At 32.6% G+C, this 13,594-nt stretch overlaps 1 protein-coding gene across 2 annotated transcripts in view; it reads right to left on the reverse strand.

Annotated features, from left to right (window-relative positions):
* Positions 1 to 13,594, reverse strand: part of shank3a (SH3 and multiple ankyrin repeat domains 3a) — a 569,169-nt gene that overhangs the window by 540,129 nt on the left and 15,446 nt on the right. Inside the window, exons 2-3 of one of the 2 annotated variants that reach the window (XR_012394288.1) lie at positions 5,350 to 5,434; positions 2,927 to 3,039 (exon numbers count right to left, since the gene is read on the reverse strand). The gene's annotated coding sequence lies outside the window, so the exon portion shown is untranslated. Of the gene's footprint in view, positions 1 to 2,926; positions 3,043 to 5,349; positions 5,435 to 13,594 lie in introns of both variants that reach the window. The other variant, XR_012394287.1, reaches the window with a different exon arrangement.

A 13,594-nucleotide genomic window follows, 5' to 3' on the forward strand; every position in this document is an offset into this window, starting at 1 on the left:
TTGGCTGGCTTGGTAAGGACTAGAACCAGTGACGTTCTTGCTGTGAGGCAACAGTGCTAACCACTGGGCCACCATGCCACCCAACTAGGAAAGGAAGAGAAGTAGGGGTAAAAGGTGGGAGTGGATGGGGGCTTCAAAACGAAGATGGCTGTTATATGGAACTTAGGATATTAATAGTGGCTAAGGAATCGTATGAATGGTGAATCATGAATTGAATAATGAGGGAACAGCCGCAAGCAATTATAAGCACATGATCCTTTCGAAATTAGTTTATAAATAAACTTCACTTAGATTAGGGCTGGGCCAATAAACAATATTATATAGAATCTCGATACATTTTATGATAATGTTATAATAACATTGAAAAACTCTGGACTTTTTAATCTATATTGATCCAAGAGCCAATCACACAGCAGAAATGTGCAACAATGAGAATTTAAAGTGTGTTGATGTTAGTAATGTACCGAACTTTTGGCCACCAAAAATTTATAGGCCGAAAATATGTTCATTGTTGGGGTACTGTTTTAAATTTGAAAGCATTAACAACTTATATCGAAACACATATCGTAATCGTTCAATATAATAAATAATAATAGAGACTGCATTTTTGCTATATAACTCATTCATTCATTTATTTTCTTTTTAGCTTAGTCCCTTTATTAATGTGGGGTTGCCACAGCAGAATGAACCTCCAACTTATCCAGCGGATGTTTTACACAACGAATGTCCTTTCAGCTGCAACCTATCACTGGGAAAGACCCATTCACACACATACACTAAAGACAATTTAGCTTATCCAATTCACCTGTACCGCATGTCTTTGGACTTGTGGGGGAAACCAGAGCACCCGGAGGAAACCCACACAATCACAGGGAGAACATGCAAATTTCACACAGAAATGCCGACTGACCCAGCCGGGCGACAGCACTAGCCACTATGCTACTGCGCTGGCCATTTTTGCCATATCGCCCACCTAATTTAAAGGGATATTTCTCTACTGCGATGTTAGGTCTATTACTAGCACACATCCAAATTTATTTGAATATACAGCACACATAAAATAAAATTCTTATATCCATACCAATACACACACACATAATAATAATTACAAAATGTTAATTAATTTGGCTTGCAGGGCTCAAAACAGGATGATGGTGATTATGTGCTCCACAGGCCAAATTTGAATAAAATGTGCCAAACTATTGTTTTTGTTTCTTAATTTTATTTATTATTTTTTTAGTGTTAACACTTTAAGCCTCTCAAAAAATGAAGCCCGTTAAAAATGACTTTGTGACTTTTTGCACTGGTGTTTTTGTTGTTCTGAAGGTCCTGAGAGGAACTATTTGTTTATATCTAGTGTAAAAAAGATTTATTAAAGAAAAAGAGGGTGGTAAATTAAAATAAAAACTAATAAAAATACACCTTTTAACCAAAATTTATGCTTAAGTTAGCATCAATACAGCCTGAATTATCACAAATATAGAATATAAAAGACATTAATAAACAACAATCATTCAAATGTACTAATTAGCAACAAACTAACATCCCAGCAGACACAGGACATGCATTTTGTTTGGAAATCTGATTGACGTCACTGACCAACATTACCACTATGACAATCAGACATTGGATTTTGGTTGCCATACCTGACAAATAAACGTCAGTCTTCGACGTCAATGTGACGTTTATTTAAGATGTTGGCTCAACGTCAGATTTTGGTCACTTTCCAACACAACCTAAAATCAAATATTAACGTCCATAATGATGTTACAGCTTGACATTGTGTGGACGTTACTACTATGACGTCTATCAGACATTGGATTTTGGTTTCCATACCTGACCAATAAATGTCAGTATTTGACGTTAATGTGATGTTGGTTTAGAATTTTGGCTCAATGTCAGATTTTGGTAACTTTACAAAACAACCTAAAATCACTCAAATATCAATGTCTCATGATGTTACAGCTTGACGTTGTGTGGACGTTACACTATGACGTCTATCAGACATTATATTGTGTTTGCCATACATGATGAATAAATGTCAGTTTTTGACGTTAATATTTGATGCCAACCGCCAAATACGGCAAATATTAAGTCATCAAAGTCATTTGATGACGTTATTGGTTGTCAAAATAATGTTGTCCTTAGACTCTGGCAAAACATTGAATTTTGGTGACCTGATATCCTGACCTAAATCTACCTAATATTAAAATTGGACGAGCTCAAGACTTTACAAACAGGCATATTAACACCATGTAAAAACAGGGCCTGAGGTGATTTTCACAAGTCTTTTTGTAAATGCTCAGTGACAAATATCTCCCAAATTATAGCAAACAGCCCACTCGATTATATTTAAAAAGCAGATTGATGTACAATAAATGAACACATCTGCTGCTGGTGGCCACTAAAAATGGCTGAATCAGGCCTATAATAAGCACATTAAATTGAGCCATAAATAAATGCTCGGCATTAAAAACGCTGACAATATTTAATCGTGGTTTGCTTCTTGGTCTCAGGGCTGCTGAAATCATAACATGACTATAGAATATGCAATACATGTCACTCATATAGTTTTGGATGGAGAAAATTGTAACCAGGATCTTTCATGAAAAGCAGATTCAATTAACGATTTTATGTCATTTCACACTTTAGTTTCTCATCAAATCTTGACCAATCAAATGCTCTCTAGAATCTGACATGCCCCGCCCCCTTCAGGACGCTTCTCATTTGCTTTTCAATTGATGCACTTGAGCTCAACCACTCTCACTGGTAGATTTTTTATAAAACAAAACACCATTGGCTGTTTTTATCAAAGGGGAGGAGCTACTCTAAGTCCCACCCTCTCTTCATTGTTAGTTGAGCTTATGTCATACATTGAACAAAAATGCACTTCACAGGAACTTTAAGGGAAATTGATAACACTTACAATACTAGAGTCTCTGAAGAATATCCACCACAGTCACAGAAAGCCATCATTTCTCCCAGAATCCATTGGTTGACCTCACATCTACTGTATGGACTCCAGGTGACATAATTGACCTGCTAAATCACAAAAGTAAATGTTTTTCGCTCTCATACAATTCACTTCAGAACACCATAATTATTCTTCTCCACTCTTCTTACTCTGCTCTCCCACTAATTTATTACTTTAATTGCTTCTAATTACTTCCAGTTATCTGCCATAAGATCCCTGATTATTGCTTCATGCTTTAAACATATGTACCGCTGATGAACTGTGTTATTAAACACACATTTCTATTAGGTGCAAAAGACGACTGCTATAATTACAAGCAAATAATATGTAACTTCACAGTAAAATAATTATACATTCTGATTTTTTTGCCAGGCCCTATCTAATCATGTTTTCTTTACACAAATTATATAATCTTACAAATCTATAAATGTTTACTAACTTGTTTTCAATTAAATGAATGCCTGCTAAATGAACATATTATAGACCCCCTCTTTTTTTGTATGCTTTTTTGCAATAAAAAAAAATAACAAATTTTGTGGTGGTAATTCCAAGACATTTGCGGAAAATTTTGCGATAAAATATATATATAGGTGTGTGTGTGTGTGTGTGTGTGTGTGTGTGTGTGTGTGTGTGTGTGTGTGTGTGTGTGTGTGTGTGTGTATGTATATATATATATATATATATATATATATATATATATATATATATATATATATATATATATAAAAGTTTGTGACCTCGCCAGTCTGGTCTTCACAAGAATGTAAGTCTGTTTTTTCTGCATTCTTGCAATTAAGAAACAGACATGTACTGTCATTATGGCAAAGATAAAGGAAATCAGTTATTAGAAATCAGTTATTAGAAATTTGTTAAAAAAAATAATTTCCCTTAAACAGAAATTGGGTAAAAAATATACAGGGGGGCTAATAATTCAGGAGTTATTAGCCCCCCTGTGTATTTTGTACCCAATTTCTGTTTGTTGGAAAGGAGATTTTTTTAACACAGTTCTAATTTCTAATAACTGATTTTCTTAATCTTTACCATGATGACAGTACATAATATCTGACTAGATATTTTTCAAGACACTAGTATTCAGCTAACAGTGCAATTTAAAGACTTATTTAGGCTAATTGGACAAGTTAGGGTAATTAAGCAAGTCATGATGGTGTGTTCTGTAGACAATCGGAGGCTAATATTGACCTTAAATGGTTTTGAAAAAAAAATTAAACTGATTTTATTCTAGCCAAAATAAAACAAATAAGACTTTCTCTAAAATAAAAAAAAATCATCAGACATACTACCAAAAAAAACCTTGCTCTGTTAAACAACATTTATGAAATATATGAAAAGAAAAAAATTTACATGAGGGTGAATAATTTTGACTTCTACTCTATGCTAATCTTTGAGCTAAATACACCATCATAATCCTAACATTTTGCTAGAAATACTCAAAGCCACACAATGTTTTTTTGGTAAATGTTTGTCTGCTAAGACATAATACGTTATATGTGACCCTGGACCTTATAAGTCTCAAAATTTGGAGATTTGTAATTCACCGGAAAGTCAAATGAATAAGTTTTCCATTGACGTATGGTTTGTTATCATAAGACTATACTTTGGCCAAGATACAACTATTGGTCCCACTTTATATTAAGTGGCCTTAACTAATATGTACTTACATAGTAATTAATAGTTTGTTACAATGTACTTATTGTGTAAATAAATGTATTTACCATGTACTTATGCTTGATTAAATACATGTATGTAATTACATCAGTAATTAACTTTTGTAATTACATTTGTAAATACACTGTTGACCATCCCTTACACCTTAACCTACCCTTAAACCTACCCATGCCACCAAACCTATCCATAACCCAACCTCTATTCCAACTCAAAAGCACCACAACTGTTCTCAAATACATTATAAACTCAGTAAGTACATTGTATTTATTTTTTGATGTAAGTACATAGTAGTTAGGGACACTTAATATAAAGTGGGACCCAACTATTTGTAAATCAAGAATCTAAGGGTTCAAATCAATCATAATATTGAGAAAACTGACTTTAAAGTTGTCCAAATTAAGGTTTTAGTAATACAATTTTACAATTTTACTAATTTTACTAATATGCTTTCATAAATTTTTAGTAAGACGATTAAAAATGCTTCCATGTGAAACGATTTTACCGATGGTTGTTTAATGATTTTCTGCATTAAAATAAAAATGCATCATTTTGACTAATACAATATATTTTTGGCTTTTTCCACAAATATGCAAGTGAAAAATCAGACTATGTGATCCAGGGTCACATATGAGAACAGTCTTCCTACAGAATTCTAATCATTTACCATAATCCTTGTGCAGGGAACTTACCAATACTTGCAGATCGAGCTCTGAATGCCTTTCCTCGAACTCCTCCTCTTTATTTTTAATCTGCTGGTGATAAAGTCTGTCTCTTCTGTTCCTCAGAGAAGCAGTGAGTGTCAGAGAGAGAGAGAGAGAGAGAGAGAGACAGAGAGAGTGTTTAGGGCTTATCACACTTTTCCTTCAAAACATAAGCACTTTCTCTGGTGTTGTGTTGGAGAGAGAACTATTTCCCGATGTTCTCCAAGAGTAAGATTGGGTTTGGTGATGTAAACCCATCCGTTACGATGCCATGCGGGGATTGGCGGCAGGAAGCTCATTTTTCCACCACGCCCTCTGGTGCGAGTGAAGGAGGAAAATGTGTGTATGTGTGAGCCTCAAAGGACAGATCAAGACAGATTGGTCTTTTCCCATGGACACACACACATACACTCTCACACACACCCAACTGAGAGATAAGAGTCAAGCAAGACTGACTATGATAACAACATGGAAAACTTCTCAATGGCAGACAAACACACCCCAAGTATCTTCAAATGAAACATAATTAATACTGAAACGCACATGCATAGCTAGATTTGATCATTCTCTAGAGGGAAATGTGAGTAGTGCTGTGCAAAACTCACTGTCATGATGACAAGTTGCTGTAAATCAATAATAAAAAAAAAAAAAAAAAAAAAAATATATATATATATATATATATATATATATATATATATATATATATATATATATATATATATATATATATATATATATATATATATACATACATACATACATACATAGATACATAGATACATACATACATACATACATACATACATACATACATACATACATACATACATGCATACACATATATTATAGATATGATTCATATATACACATATATTTATTTATTTTCCTTCGTCTCTCTATTAATCTGGGGTTGCCACAGCGGAATAAACCACCAACTAATCCAACATGTTTTTGTACAATTTATGGTATTTTATTATTTAAAAGTGTATTCTCCATACATGAAATCTTACAAATTTATGCATGATATATATATGTGTAATATATTTGTGTAATTTGTGTGGTTTTATTATTTCAAAGTGTAGATTCTCCATCCATGAGATATAAATATAATATTTTATTTTAATATTTTTTTATTTATTTTGTATTTTTTATTATTTGTATATCATTATTATTATCGACATTATTATTATTATTATTACTGTTATTATTATTGTCATTATTATTATTATTATTATATTACAGATTTTATTAATTAATTCATACATTTTTGGTACAATTTATGTGGTTTTATTATTTCAAAGTGTAGATTCTCAATGCATGAGATTTACATATAATATTTTATTTTAATATTTTTTATTATTTTTTTATTTTATAATATTATTATTATTAACATTATTACATTATTATTATTATTATTATTATTATTATTATTATAAGGATTTTAATTAATTAAACAATTCATTTTTGTACAATTTATGGGGTTTTATTATTTCAAAGTGTAGATTCTCCATATATATATATATATATATATATATATATATATATATATATATATATATATATATATATATATATATATATATATATATATATATATATATATATATATATATATATATAATTTTATTACTTATTTATTATTATTATTATTAATATTATTATTAGTAGTAGTATTATTATGCATTCATTCATTCATTCATTCATTCATTCATTCATTTTCAGCTTAGTCCCTTACATATTAAAATGTACAAAACATTCAATACAATGTTGACTTGGGCTTTTAAAATGTAATTTTGTTTATTTCCAACCCTCCCTCTTCTAAAAATAAAAAATAAAAGTGATGCATGTCTAAATAGTTCTTAGTATTCAGTTATTCTGCAATTATTTAATTAATATTTTTTCTCTCTCTCTAAATATATAAAATAGAATACAAAAAAAATATTGATATGGGCTTCTAAATGTTTATGTATGTATTCATTTGTAATGCTGATTATTCAGGAATTTAAATTCAGAAGTTATTCTACAACTATACAATTCTTCATATTTTGCTCTCTATGGCTCAGGACCCTTCTTTAATTTGCCACTGAAAATGTTAATTCATTGTATTGCAAAAATAAGTAAACAAATAAATAAATGGATGAATAAATAAATAAATAAATAAATAACAGATTGTTTAAAAGTGTATTAGCACACTTCTAATAATATTTGCAAGCAGCAAGCACTTCTAAAAATGCTATAAATATCCATGCCCACTGACACAAACTGAAACTTTCAGTCATACCAAATGACTGCTCAGTGCAAGGCACTTAATAGAAGTGGCCCAAGTACAGAGCCTTGGGGGTTACCACTGAACTACTCCAATAACACACACTGACCTTGAAGTCTGACTGCTTTTTAAAAAAATAATCAGTTATGACTTTATTTCCCTAGTCTGCAGGAATCAAGAGCACTCAACCAAACTGCAGTAGCCAAGAGTAATTGAAACTGACTAATTGCTAATATTTAAAGACGTTTATTTAAATAAGTTCCCCATCAGAGCAATAGGCAGTCCTAACATTAGTAAGCTCTGCTTCCTGTTCAAGTCTTCATGTTTACCCTTTTTTTTTTAAAGAAGATTATTCTTCTGACCATTGCTGCATTTATTTAATCAAAAATGCGGTAAAGAAAAAAAGTGAAATTTAAAAATAAAATTAAAACTTAAATATATGTTTCCTTGTCAAATGTAGCGAAAAAAAAATATTTATGTGATTTAAAGTTGCTGTATGCAAGTTTTTGATTCTTCTAAAGCATAAAAATACCATATGTTTGCAGATACTTAAGAAACATGCTAAGTGAACATTCTAGTTTATCTGAAAAACAATGCTAGAGTCAGATATTCTACTTTGAAAATGTGTGTTACGTGTCGGAAATTTTGACTTTTTTTTGGTATATTTTATTTTCAAGATCTGAGGTGAACTATTTGCTGCTGCTTCCAGTAGTATGGCAATAAATGTCATGTAAAATGGCATTCAACCACACATTATTAGCATTTAACACTGAATAAAGCACATGAGGTGTACCTGAGGGGATCATTGAAGGTTTATCCTGTTATTCAGTTGTGAGATATAAAAGACATTTCTAAAATATAAATTTCAGGTGTTGGTTAGAAAAAAATTATTTTAATAAGGAAAATATTCGTTCAGGCTCAATAGTCAGACTCGCTCCTGTTGGTTTCGTCAATCTAGAACCCTGCGCTTGAGAAAGTTGTTAGAGGGCCAGATTAAAAAATGTGTTTTGAACCAGGAGTGCAATACCTAGTTCAACCACTGGGTGTCAAACTTATAGGGCTCTATTTTGACACTTTCAGGGCGTGTCAGAATGCATTTTCGCTAATTTAAGGATGGGAAAATACGCTTTGCGCCGTGGGGCATGGTCTAAAAGGGTTGAGTTTATTTTCTTAATGAGTTATAGGTGTGTTTTGAGAATAAACCAATCAGAGTCTCATCTCCAATTCCCTTTAAGAGCCTTGCGTCGCGTCATAAGCGCATTTGCTATTAACATGTCGTAAAGTAAGTGGAAGTGGAAAAACTGAGCATTTCACAAGCAAACAGTTAACAGTTAACAGTTTTTTAACAGAAAACAGTTAAACAGAGCATCTACCAAGAATGAGAGATAAATGATCTACTTTCACTTTCGCTCTAGGATAGGGAAACCTTTGGGCACAGACATTAATTAGCCAATAAATAATAAAATTTTGTTAGTTAAGCTCAAATATTTGTTTCAAAACTTTCTAAATTCAGTTTTAATTTCCAGCAAACAAATAAATGAACAATAATAACAAAATGTGCTCAAAAACCTGAGTTATATCCTAAAACGCATGCTATGCCCCATTTGGTCTAAAACCTGACAGGTGGGCAAATCTAAGCTTGTTTTTAATAAAACAAATATAAATATGGATATAATAAATAATACTGCTAATAATAATAACATTATACAAAAGCAAATTGTTATGAATAAACAATGCATTTGCTATTTAAATAGCGTAGAGTAACGCCTCAAAACGACTCTTGCGCATAGCTGAAAATAGCAAAAGAGTATTGCGCCTCACTTTGCGCCACATTGCGCCGGGTGTATGAAAGGGCCCAAATACTGCACCTTTAAAGCTCCATTTCCTGTATCATTACTTGTCACATAATAAGATATAATTCGAATTTGTCAATGTAATCCTCAAGAATAGTTTATTATTAATATTATTATTAGTAGTAATAGTAGTATTATGTAAAGTTTACACACATACGAAGCTACACTGATAATAACAATAATACACTGTTAACCATTCAAAAGTATCATGAACAAATATTTACTTTTGATCAAGAATCAAAAGATCAAGGAAAGTAAAGACCTTTATAATGTTAAAAAAAAAACAGTACAAATGATCACAGGATTTTCAAAATTTTTAACAATGATATTTCGAAAAATAATGATTAATATTTGATCATAATAGAACAGTAAATCAGGATATTATAATAATTATATAATTATATATTTCATTATATTTTAATTTAATTATATAATTATATAAGAATTATGTGACATTGCAATGTGTGCATCCACAACAGTCACATTGCATGATCTGCAATGTTGAATTGGAATTAAACTTGACCATGAGCCACAGTCACTGAAGGTTTTTACTTTGTGAGCATATCAAGAGAGTTTAAAGTATTCAGGCCCAACAATTTTAATGCAAATTATTTAACTTAATTATTTACACTATTAAGTCTATGCAGTGCTATTTTACATTAGATTGTTTCATTTCTGTACCTGACTTTTTGCTAAACAGAGCTTTTTAGGTAATCTGGTGAAAAACAAAACATCGCAATGTCCGATTTTTCCGAAATCGTGCAGCCCTACTAAAGACTGTAGTAAAATGCATTAAAAAAAGAGGAAAAAATGACATTTCACTACATTCATTAATAAACCAGTTACTTTAAACATATTTCACAAATTTACAGTTGTACTACATTTTTGATCAAATAAATGCAGCTTTAGTAAGTAGTCATTTGAAGACATTTGAACATATTACATGATACTGAACTTTTGACCGGTAGCGTACATCTTTAAAAGGTCAGAGTTGTCATTTGTTTTGTCACGGGGCCTAAAGAAAATGACTTTGGCTATTCTTCACCCCTATCACACCTGCTGCAGACCCTGTCCAGAGATTTTCTTCTCTCTGCCTCTCGCCTGTCTGACATTTTATCTCAGAAGTGTCAATGTGCCACTTCACTTCTTGCTCATAGCGATTCCTTTTTTCCCCGTCCCAAATCGCGAACTGACATTTCGTCATTTCTGGGTCACTCCAAGCATCACTCCAATATCAAAAGCAAGTGCTGTTTTGCTTGTTCACATATCGGAGTACCAGACTCAAACGGTGTCCAACAAAAAAAAACACTCCAATCATGTGTCAGTCTGACGGCGGAAGAATTAGCATGTGTTTGGCACGCAGCCTCGGGTCTGCAGACTAGCTTGTCACTGCAGTTATGGATTTTTTTTTTATGCACACCTTTCAGAAGGCGTTTCGCCTGTCATGCTGTAAATATCATGTGTTTTATATGTCACTGAAGGCTTCAATATTTATTTCGACCAGTTCTGTGTGGTTAAAATTCATCTTGAGCGGCATCAAAAATGAGTGATGGGGCCGAGCAATTTTTATGATTGCATCAATAAATTGCAATGTAATTTTTTATTGAATAGACATGGGCTTGAATACAAATATTAGCAAACATTGCAACAAATAGAACTGACTATACACTGATAGACATTGCAACAATTTTACAGTTATTTACTGCAAAAACACCCAGTAAAATACTACATAAATTCTACTTAAATCAATTTATTTTACATAAATTAATCCTACAGTAATACGCACTGCATTGTGGGTAATTTAAAAATGTTTACAGTAACTTACTGCATATTAGGAATTCTACTGTAATCAAAGTAATCAAGTATCGCTACTGTAGTTGAAGACAAAAATAAGACAGTTGATGAAAATATGATTAATTAATTGTATCACAAAAATATATGCATCACAAAAATGTAAATTCCACAGATATTGGAATTTATTAAATTCAGTGGTAAATACTAAAAATAAATTACATTGAAAGTAATGGAAAAATTGCGCTCAATTTACGCATATGCGCCGAAAATTTTATCCATGCGACCTTAAAATTTATTTGGGAGCGTTTGTGCAAGTACATAAAATTGATGTCGTGAGACCAGTTTTCACAGCAAAATGTTCGCCACATGCGTGGAATTAGGAGGCATTCATGCATTAAGCATCTTTTTCACCTAAAAACACCAAACGCAGCGCTCAGGAAAGGTTAAATACAGTTGACATGTCCACTTGCTGCAGTAAACAAAGCCTGCAATGCTTGTCCCCGCCTTCAAGCTCTTCTTATTGGCCCACTGCGCTTGAACAGAACGCGAATGGATTGGTTAATATCAGCTGTCAATCACTCAGTTCAGATGACAGGGAGCTACAGTCGCGAAAATATAAAGGTCTGGATATGAGAGAATGAAAACAACAGTGACAGATTTAATTTTAGAAACCACCTAAAGTTACAAATAATGGCAGATCTGATAAGTTATCATGTGCTTAATGTTAGTCCAGCATTTAAGATTTTCGAAGAGTGGATAAAAGACTTCCAGTGTTTAAAGTCCGCTATGAAAATGACTAAAGCATTCACTGTAAAGCCGGTGGGACAGAGTTTTCAGGTCCCAGTGTTTGCCCCTGAATCTACACATTAAGCACAAGATGTTCTGACATTATTTAATCCTTCATTTAATCGCCACGTTGCTGTCAGTCATGTGACTGACACCGCGTTCCCCATCGCTAAAGAGCATGCATTCACTGAGATGAAACTGATATTGCGGCTTACTACAATAAGCTTATGCAATAAATAAGTTATAATATAATATGTGCAATATCAGACACCACCCGTGAGAACAGCACAGTTATTATTGTTAATTCAGTTTATCTCATTCACGTTAAGCAGTGCGTGCAGTGCTGGTGAGCGCATGCGGGTTTTTGTTTATTTGTTAGTTGGGATTAGAGTGTTAATATATAATAGAATCTGTTGATGTAAAACTTGTAACGGTGCTCATCACTTTTGGTGGGTGCTTCTAAATTCTGTCTGGTGCGCCTAAATTTTTGAAGTTAGGAACACCAGTGCTACCAAGAAAAAAGGTTAATTTCGAGCCCTGTGACAGGTACAGTAGGTTACTGTAAAGAGGCAGTTGCGGTAAATTGCTGGAAACAGTGCTGCCAGTAAGTTACAACAAAAATACAAAAACTGTAACAGTTTATATTATTTAAAAAAATTAATATAAAACTGAAATTAATGAGTTGCATTCTAGCAGTGGTCACTGAAAACAAGATAGCATTTTACACTCTGCTTCTATCATGTGCATAGTTTTGTTAACTAGTGGAAATTATGCAGGTAAGAGAGCTAATGCTCCGCCACACACACATCTGACCATATTTATTTTTCTGTGTGTGTGTGTGTGTGTGTGTGTGTGTGTGTGTGTGTGTGTGTGTGTGTGTGTGTGTGTGTGTGTGTGTGTGTGTGTGTGTGTGTGTGTGTAAATGTTATCAGTAAATGTTTTTTTGTGATAGACGCATTCATCACAAATAACATTTAAAGATAACATTTACACACACAGCCAATCCCCCCCCCCCACACACACACACACGCACAATAATAAAATGCAAGATTTACTGAAGGTCCATTCAAAGTAAAAAATCTTTTTAAAATGTACAGTTTGTTATTTTCCAGGACGCATCTCAAACCTCTCATTTTCTGCTTTTTTTTTTCTTCTTCTTCTTCTTCTTTTTGGCAATTTTTTAAACATTGTTCCAAAAACATGGCCCTCAATTTAAGGTTATACTCGTATAAAATAACCCAGTGTTCCTGGAGGTACACCAACAGTACATATTTTGAATGTCTCCCTTATCTGACCTATTCATTTCAGGTTTGGGAGTCTCTTCTAATGCTCTGATGATATGATTAGGGAGAGGTTAGACTCTTTTCACACTTCCAGGTTTCTCAGTAGCAGACGTCGTCATAGTTGGGAGAACTTAGAGCGCAGTGAATGGGAGAATACAACAAATAATTTCTTTACAATCTTATTTGCTTAAATAATAATAAAAAAAACTCCACAATTATGTCATGAAGACTTTCAAAAAAAAGGAAAAAAA

Source organism: Danio rerio, chromosome 18 (assembly GCF_049306965.1).
Source record: "Danio rerio strain Tuebingen ecotype United States chromosome 18, GRCz12tu, whole genome shotgun sequence".
Classification (NCBI taxonomy): Eukaryota; Metazoa; Chordata; class Actinopteri; order Cypriniformes; family Danionidae; genus Danio; species Danio rerio.